Below are 9,803 nucleotides of genomic sequence, written 5' to 3' on the forward strand. Positions count from 1 at the left end.
CACAGTATCTCTCCGTTCTATTCAGTCTTTACTGTACAGGATCAGTATGTTCAAGTCCCATTGATAATCTAATGTGATCTGATGGAACTTGGAAGCATGCCTTCTCTGTCATCACTCCTACCATCTGGAGCAGCACTCTCTTTAAGAAGTCCATGGTTCCCAACCTGATCCTATTTTTAAAAAGTTCTTAAAACCTGGTTCTTGGGTAATATGAATGATGGATCCTATTTGAATGCTGCTCATGGAAATAAGTTTGATTTTTCTATGTCATTTACCATCTCTTTTGTTCTATCAGCTTTTAAATTTGCGCATTGTCCAGTCATGTTACAGATAATAATAATAATAATAATAATAATAATAATAATAATAATAATAATAATAATAATAATAATAATAATAATAATTGTTAGATGATTAGTGCCAGCCTTTGGCAGTTTCCCAAAAGGGTCATCAGATGGAGGCAAAGAGGCTTCTTTGCTTCCACTGATGAGCCAAGGGTCTCAGACCCGACAGCCCCATTGGCGAGAGAGTTTTATGGTCAGGGAGGGACCAAGACCCCCCATAAATACCTCTGCACGAGGGGCTGTTCTTTTTTCTAGTTCTAGTCTCCATTTCTCTTCTAGTTTCTATTCTCTTAGTCTTTCTGTTTTAGTCATGTAATGCTAGCTTGTTTTGTTTTATTTTATTTCTCTCTCACATGCAGGCATGAATGCTTTCATGCCAAGTATTTCTTTCTCTTTGATCTATCATTGAATAAAGCTAATATGATTGCATCTCTGCGTGATGCCTTTGCTTGGAAGCTCCTTTAACGATTCATCGTGAGATCACCTCACAAGTTGGTAGCAGAGGATGGTTTAAGGTAAAGCTTCCAAGCTTGCAGATAGCAGTAAGATGCCTAGATTTGAAACTGAAATGGATGGCCGGAGATCCCAGATTGTGACCAGAAGTCATCGATTAAAGACGGCATCCCTGCCTACATTCAAGACTTCAGTCCCTGATGCAACCTCAGCTGCAGATGAAAGCACAAATGGCCTTCATCCCGTCAGAGGATCCAGCAGAGCGTCTAGGACCCCTTCACATGCCTCTTTACAACTGAACGCCACAGAGGAGAGCATAGAAGGTTTGCAGACTGCCCAAGACTGCTCAGATGCTGCAGAGACAGACCTGGCTGAAACCAAACGCCGCGTGAGTAAGCTGACTGCACAGGAATGTGAAGAGCTGCTTAAAGAGATCTTTGCAATGCAGGGGAGGGGGGAGGCAGCCCAGGAAACCGCGCAGGAAGCCTCCGAACACGCGGTGAGTCTTTCCCTAGCGGCCACGAGGCCTCCAAATATGGCGCCCGCCACCCTTAGTGACCCCGGGACCCCAGGGCTTTTGGCGCGAACCCCCCGCCCAGCTGTGAGCTACAGCTTCCTGGGGCAAGCGGAAACAAGATGGCTCCGCCCACATGGTCTGGAACAGGAAACAAGATGGCGGCCCCCTGTAACCCCACACGGTCTAACAAAGACAAGACTTTTTTAAGCCTGGAAAGCCAGCAGTCCCTGGCATCCAACCAGAATAGCAAGCAGTCCCTGGCATACAGCAGAAATGACATGCAATTCCTGGCATCCGGCCACAGCAGCATGCAAATTCCTGAGCTCTCCCCACCACAAAACCTAAAGTCCTATGATGGCGATGAGATCTGCCCAGCCGATACTAATACAAATACAAATGCAATTAAAACGGCCATCCAAGTCCTGACTACGGCCCTGGGGGCCAAGCAGACGTCGGGGGTGCCCACACCCCCCCCAAGGCCTCCCATCCTCTCCCCAAGGCCCAACTGCCGGGGGAAATCCAGCCTGCAGCCTCCCAACAATCAACCCCCGCGGCCTCCCACCTTCTCTTCAGGTCTTCAGGACCAGCAATGGGCTCCTCAGGGCAAACCAGGCAATGATGAAAATCCATGTGGCTGCAATCTGCGAGCTGGCAAATCTGGGCTCCGCTCCCCCCAATGCCTCATGGGAAGAAGGGAGAAATCCTGAACAACGCCCTCCCCCGGATCACATGGTTTCCGGGCACGCCCATGTGGAGTTACTAAATAGTCAAGAAAGGATTCCCTCCTCGACCACTAGAGGGACCCCTTTCACTGTGGGAACCCCTTTCCCTTTCCCATTTATGTCAATGGACATTTCAGAAATTTTTGAAAGTGGGTCTGAAAAGGACTATATTCCAGCAGCAAATCTTCCAAACGATTTTAAAAAGCTACAACTGGGAGGGGAAAATTATAACAGTTGGAGTAAAGATATACAGCTATATCTCTTAAAGAATGGGACTCTACAAATGGTTCAGAAACCACACCCTCCCCCATGGAGACGTCAAGAAGAGTGGCGACATTTGCAGGCTTACTCAACCCTGCTCAGTTCTCTGGATAATAACCTGTTCTCCAGCATACCAGCGGGGCTCAGAGCTGATGAAGTGTGGCGCCTATTATACAATTTATTCAACAGCGATACCATTGGTTCCATCACCAGACTTACAACTGAGCTTTATACAACCAGACTGAGGTTTGGTGCCAGCATGCCTGAACATCTTGCAAAATTAAAGGCACTCAGGTCAGAATTGATATCCAGAGACTTTCCTGTAAATGATGTGAGCATGGCTGCGATCATTTTTGCTTCCCTAGACAGGAGTTGGAGCAATTTCATTGTTTCACTCGAAGCGGTCAAGAGGGAAAACATAAATCTGTCCTACCTCACAGAAGACTGATCGAAGAGGATAGAAGGAGACGAGATGCCGGAGAATACGCCAGAGTCACCACTCAGCAAGCCAGAAAGGGGCGCCACAACTCAGAGCAAATTAATGCTCTGCTTAAGTGTTTCATCTGTGGCTCTGAGGAGCATCTCAAGAAAGACTGCCCCCATCAACATCAAGCCCCTAAACGTGGTCCCAATCAAGTAAGAGGCAAGGGGCAAGGAAGGGGGCGTGGCAGGGGCAAGGGAAATTTTCTGCATACTTGTTCCCTCACCCCCACAACAAAGTCTGATAGCTCCACTGACTTATGGTTACTGGACTCTGGAGCTTCTTCTCACATTACTAATATGAGTCAAGGTTTTAAAAGGTTAAAGAAAATTAACTCATCTGTCAAAGTGGCAAATGGAGATACTGCTTCAGTTGTTGGTGAGGGGTTTGTTTCTGTACCTGGTCTTGGAAAAGTGGAAGGTGTTTTGCTTGCTCCTTCCATAGCCAACAACCTATTAAGCATTACCAAATTGTGTGCCGATGACAAAGTGGAAGTTTTATTTCGCAAGGGGGGAGGTCATGTCACCAGGGACCAGAGGGTCATTGGAAATATTACAATCATAAACGGCTTACCATATTTTTCTCCCAAACCACCACAGCCTGCCCCAAGGCTTTCCAAGGGCAGTGTGGGCAAGGAGCCTGAATCTCAGCAGGCACCTACAGCACCACTCAAAGCAACTAGAGCCAAGAGGGTGTCAATGGGGAAGCCGATTCACAATAAGTGCGTCCACCTCATGCACAGAAGGCTAGGACATGCAAGCTTCCCTGTAGTTAAAAAGATGGGAGAATTTGCTGAGGGAGTCCAGCTCAAGGACTGTGACGTATTTCTGGACTGTGCCATTTGCAAGAAAACAAAGAGGAAGGCTGCCCCGACCTCAAAGGTGTCATTACGTAAGACTCAATACCCATACCAACTAGTACATGTTGACCTAGTTGGGCCTTTCACACCATCCCTAGGAAAGAAAAAGTATTTTCTCACTGCCGTTGATGATTTTTCACGATACGGCCACGTGTATACTCTCACAGAAAAATCTGAAGCCTTTGACGCCATAAAGTCACTGTACAACTTCGTAGAGACCCAGTACAAGACCAAGATCGCACAATTGCAGAGCGATCGCGGGGCTGAGTTCATGTCTCAGAAGTTCCAGGACTGGGTAAGGCGTAAGGGCATCCGTCATTTTCTAACTGCACCATTCACCCCTTCGCAAAATGGTGTAGCTGAGAAAAGGAATGGAATCCTGCAAACCATGATGCGTAGTCTGATTGCAGACGCAGGTGTCGCAGAGTCATACTGGGGAGAGGCGGTCCATTACGCCAATTACACCTTCCTATGCATGGGTGCACATCCCCAAACAGCTGCGGAAGAAGGGGAGATCTGTTTCCCAGAGACTAAGGTTCTTGGGCTATGCTCCTGGCTCCAAGGCCTATCGTTTCTTGGGAGAAGGGGGCAGGCCTGTGACTTCCCAATCTGCCTCTTTCGAAGAGGATTCCAACTGGACTCAGATCCACTCAAATGATCTGAGCCCATATGCCAACCGACCCAGCAAAGGCACACCGACCACGACATCACCTGAGACGACCACATACCCTGCCACCGACGAAAGTGAGGAACAAGACGAAGATGCGTCCAGTCCCATGGAGGAAGACACGCCGTCTTCACCCCCAGCGACACCTCAGAGACCCGCGGAAGAAAAGAGCGGTGAGTGGCAGAAGGTAAGGAGGTCAAAGCGGTCCAACAAAGGGGTCTCGCCAAAGAGAATTGACATTGGCCACATCGCGTCTGTCAACAGCGTTGTGGTCACCCCAAAATCCTTCTCTGACATCCAGGAGCTGCCCATCGAGGAGCAGGAGAAATGGCAGCTCGCGATGGAGAAGGAGATGCAGAGCTTAAAGAAACTCAAAGTCTTCACCCCCCAACAACCACCAAAGGAGAGGAAAGTCATTGGCACAAGGTGGGTTTACAAGGCCAAACCACTTGCCAATGGCCTCTACCTGTATAAGGCCCGTTTGGTAGCCCAGGGCTTCGCTCAGCGTTACATGGAGGACTACTCGGAGACTTACTCTCCAACCGTCCGGGCAGAGAGCGTCAAGGCCGCCCTCGTGACTGCAGCCGCTCTGGGAGAAGAAGTCTTCCAATTCGACATCCAGATGGCTTAACTCCACGCCAACGTGGACCGGAAGATCTACGTGAGGGCTCCTCCTGGCTACCAGCAAGAAGGGGGAAATACATGGTTGCTTCACAAAGGGTTATATGGTCTCAAGCAGTCAGGGAAATTATGGTATGACTGTCTTAGAAAGAGTTTAGAATGAGTTGGTTTCTCAGCATCTCATGCAGATCAATGTGTTTTCACACGCAATTCCAAGGGAACCACAGAACGGGTGTTAGTTTATGTGGACGACCTATTATATGTAGGGCCTAACGAGAAAGGGTGTGATGAATTTGCCAAGGCCCTGGAAGAAAAATTTACTCTGAAGTCTTTGGGGCGGGTTGACAAGTACTTGGGTGTGCATATTTTGGCCACTAAGGGGGGGTTCGCTCTATCTCAAAAAGAAAAGATAGAGGAATTACTGGCCAAATGCAAAATGACAGAATCTAATCCTACGCATAGCCCAATGCAAAGCGACTTTTACAACCACACCCATAAGGACGGTCCTGAGTTCACAGATAACACGCTTTACAGATCTGTGATTGGCTCCTTGCTATACATCAGCAATTGGAGCAGACCTGACATAGCTTTAGCTGTGAATCTATTGTCCAGGCACGTGGAACACCCAAAGGAATTCCACTGGACTGCTGTTAAAAGGGTGCTTAGATACCTAAAGGGCACAACTGATGCTCTCCTTATGCTAGAACCAGAGAAGGGGAAGACGGCCCAGCTCTCCGCTTACTCAGACGCAGACTGGGCTGTTGACACCAAAACTAGACGGAGCACTTCTGGTTTCCTCATATTGCTAAATGGCTGCCCAATACATTGGCATGTTAGGCAGCAAAAATTTATTTCTTGCTCCATGGCCGAGGCTGAATATGCCAGCCTGTCAGACACGGCCAATGATTTGACTTGGTTCAATGAGCTGATAACAAGCATCTGGGCATCTCCCCCTCTGCCCATCCAAATTCTAGAGGACAACACAGCCGCCATTGCAATCTTGGAGGCTTATGCAGTAGGATCTAGATCTCGCCACATAGACATACGCTATAAAAATGTCAGGCAGCTTACCAAAAAGGGTTTTATACATGTTGAGCACTGTAATACAGCTGACCAGATAGCTGATCTGTTTACCAAGCCTGTTCCCATTGACCGGCACAACCTTCTGTGTAAGCGTTTGTGTTTGGCCTTCTGAATGTTTTTATGCCTGTCTATGACACCTGCTCGCCCCTTACATACATTCACTGGTCCCTGTCATTGGCTGGCAAGAAGGGGAATTGTTAGATGATTAGTGCCAGCCATTGGCAGTTTCCCAAAAGGGTCATCAGATGGAGGCAAAGAGGCTTCTTTGCTTCCACTGATGAGCCAAGGGTCTCAGACCCGACAGCCCCATTGGCGAGAGAGTTTTATGGTCAGGGAGGGACCAAGACCCCCCATAAATACCTCTGCACGAGGGGCTGTTCTTTTTTCTAGTTCTAGTCTCCATTTCTCTTCTAGTTTCTATTCTCTTAGTCTTTCTGTTTTAGTCATGTAATGCTAGCTTGTTTTGTTTTATTTTATTTCTCTCTCACATGCAGGCATGAATGCTTTCATGCCAAGTATTTCTTTCTCTTTGATCTATCATTGAATAAAGCTAATATGATTGCATCTCTGCGTGATGCCTTTGCTTGGAAGCTCCTTTAACGATTCATCGTGAGATCACCTCACAATAATAATAATAATAATAATAATAATAATAATAATAATAATAATAATAATAATAATAATAATAATAATAAGAAGAAGAAGAAGAAGAAGAAGAAGAAGAAGAAGAAGAAGAAGAAGAAGAAGAAGAAGAAGAAGAAGAAGAAGTAGTTGGAAGGGACCTTGGAGGTCATCTAGTCCAACCCCCTGCTCAGGCAGGAAACCCTATACCATTTCAGACAAATGTTGAACTAGGCAGCCTTATAAATTAAGTAAATTAAGCTTCTTGAACTAAATTTGCATTTTACAATAGAAAGTTCTGATCTGACCCAGGAAGCCAATTTGAAGATATTAACTGATCTCTCATTATCACAGTTTCTACTTTCTGGGGCCACTGAGAAGACAGAAGAATGGACAGCAATCAAAGCAACTTAACGTGTGAATGCAGCTGAATTAGATTGTTTATTCTGAATGAAGGAAATAAAATATAGCCAGCAGCACTTAATTCTGAAAAAGAAAATTCTTCAACAAGAATTTAAAGCTATTGGAGATAAACTAAATGATTCAGCAACCATGGCTGAGTAAGTAATAATGCTGAGAATAATACTCTGGGAGGAAGTGAGTTGACATAAAAATGAAATTGATTTGAGCCATAAAATCGTGGATCTGGAAAGCAGACAGAGATATAACAGTTCAAGGTTTTACCGAAAAATGTGCTAGACTTAATGTAGAATCATTTATTATCAGCTGGCCAACTCAGGTGTTAAAAGTAGATGGTAGCATTGCACCAATGATAGAAACAGCACATAAAATGGATACATCAAATAAATCACAGTGAATGTTTTATAGATGTTAAATTTTTGTACAAAAGTAAAGTTTCTTCATGGCAAGATTTGGACACTAGACAGACACAGCTTGCTGGAAGTACAGTACGAGAGGTTAAAAACCACAAAGTAATGTAACAAATTTAAAGATAATTTTACAAGTAAAAAATAGTAAAAAGAGGTGACAGAACCTGAATGTAATAAAGTTGGCTAACGGTGGAAAAGTAAGAATTCTCAAAGTCACACCTTCAAATGATATATATATTCTTCTTTAATACGATTGTTGCTGAAGTTATACAAAAAGTGAACTTGTTAATCATTAAAACAAATCCAGAAACCATTCTGAGGCAAAACTTTTAACGGCCAAACGCAAGGTTATAATATAGTATTGTTTCTTTTAAACCCACCCATCCCCCCCAAAAAATCCCATTTTGGAGGCCCAAATATTAAAACCGTCTAAGGTTTCAGCAATGAATGAGAAGTGCTTTAGAAATTGTGCAAGTAGTCCTTGACTTACTATGCAATTGGGGTCAGAGTTTCCATATTGCTTAGCAACAGCAAATCCTGCAATCCTAGTTGCCATTGTTAACAGAGTGCCACTGTCTTTAGGTGAGACCACTTCCTGTGGGTTCCCATAATCAGAGTCAGTGGGGAAGCCAGCAGGAAGTTGCAGGCCCCAGGCCAGAAGTTAGGTAAGCTGTGGCAGGTGAGGGAGGGAGCAAGGGGTACATGGGGCTGCATGGAAGGCATGCGTAGGTCAAGGAGGGTGTGTAAGGGTGGGAGAGATTGTATGAGAGGTGTTGTGAAGGTTGAAAAGAGTGTGTAGGGATGCATGAGAGGTATGATATGGGTCAGGCAAAGTGCCCAAGAGTGCATGAGAAGTGCAGCACAGGTCAGGGATGGTGTGGTGGGGGTTGGGAGGTACCTGAGGATGTGTGAGAGGTATAGGGAAGTCAGGGAGTGTGTTTGAGGTTGCAGTGCAGGTTGAGGAGAATGGATGGGGTGGGTGGGTCAGGCATGGTGCCTGAGAGTGCATTGCATATGTATAAGTGAGGGTGCGAGATGGTATGAGCACAAAGGGCTGTGGGTGAGCATGTGGATGGGAAAGATTTATCTGAGTAACTTGGTTTATTAAAATTTATTATAATATAAACTACAAATAGAAACAGAGATCAGAAAAGAGAAGAAAGGAGAAAGGGGGGAAAGAATGGTAGGGAAAAAAAGCAGCGATTGTGTTTTTGATGCCCCTAACTGGGAGAGGAAATTGAGCAAAACAAATTGGAATGTTGCCAACTCCTCCATTCTAAGCCTCCTCCCTTTTCCTTCCCCATCTGATGAGTCAGAGAGAAAACTACTGTACTACAGTAATTGCAGAAGCCAAACTCTGCATTCTTTCCTGACTTCATCGGTGGGGTGTTTTTTTTTTGTTTTTTCTTTTGCCTGAGATACTAGAAACATGAACCGCACAAACTTTTTTGGGTGCTTTATTCATTTTATGCTCCATTGTATTGTATTTGTAGATCCTCATGTCTCAGCCCATCACAATCTACTCCATTCTTATTTCATCACAAGGCACCAACTGTATTGCAAAAGAGGGTGCATTTGCCCTAATCTGTGGTTTAAACTTTAATTCAGGGGAGATCTCTCAAATTCATTTTTGCTACAATATACTGGCCCCTTGATTAATCTCAGAAACAACGTAAAGAAATACGTATTAATGTTTACTACTATTTTGATAAATACAATAGCCAAATTCAGCAAATAGGTTACGGCAGATGTACAGTCTATAAAAACATATCTTGGTATCATTCTTTCTGTCAAATAGTATAATAATTAGGTTTATTTTTCGGGTTCGTTATTTACTGTGCTTCATCGTGATTTGTTTCAGAAAAAACCCATAACGTATTCTGTAACAGACAGCCTTGAAACAAAAAAAAAGTACTTCTCCTTCTCTAAAGCAACACTTGCCAGATATGTACGATCTCATCTCCACTGCAGCTAAAAAGCTAAGAATGGAGTCAAAGTCCAACACACGTGGACTCGCACATGGCCCAGGAATAAAAGTACGGAATGTCACAGCTTGCGAGTTTTTTTCTCTGCAAGAATGGATAACAATGAGCAGCGAAGATGACATCTTCGCGTTTCCATGGAGGTAAAAAGCCACAGTGGACTTCTGAGCACTCTTATCAAGATGCCCGCGAACGGACCCTTGGCGAGAAAATCGAATTCTCACGCTTGAGAACTCAACCCGAGTCCTAACGCTTCCGGAGAAGAAACAGCCTAAAGCTAGTTCGGTTGTGCCACAGAAAGAGAGGCGTGATCAGAGTAACTTTACTGCTTTCCTGGAGTTAAGGGCAACGTGTCTTCTACC

Source organism: Vipera berus, assembly GCF_964194415.1.
Source record: "Vipera berus genome assembly, chromosome: 1".
In the NCBI taxonomy this organism is placed as follows: domain Eukaryota; kingdom Metazoa; phylum Chordata; class Lepidosauria; order Squamata; family Viperidae; genus Vipera; species Vipera berus.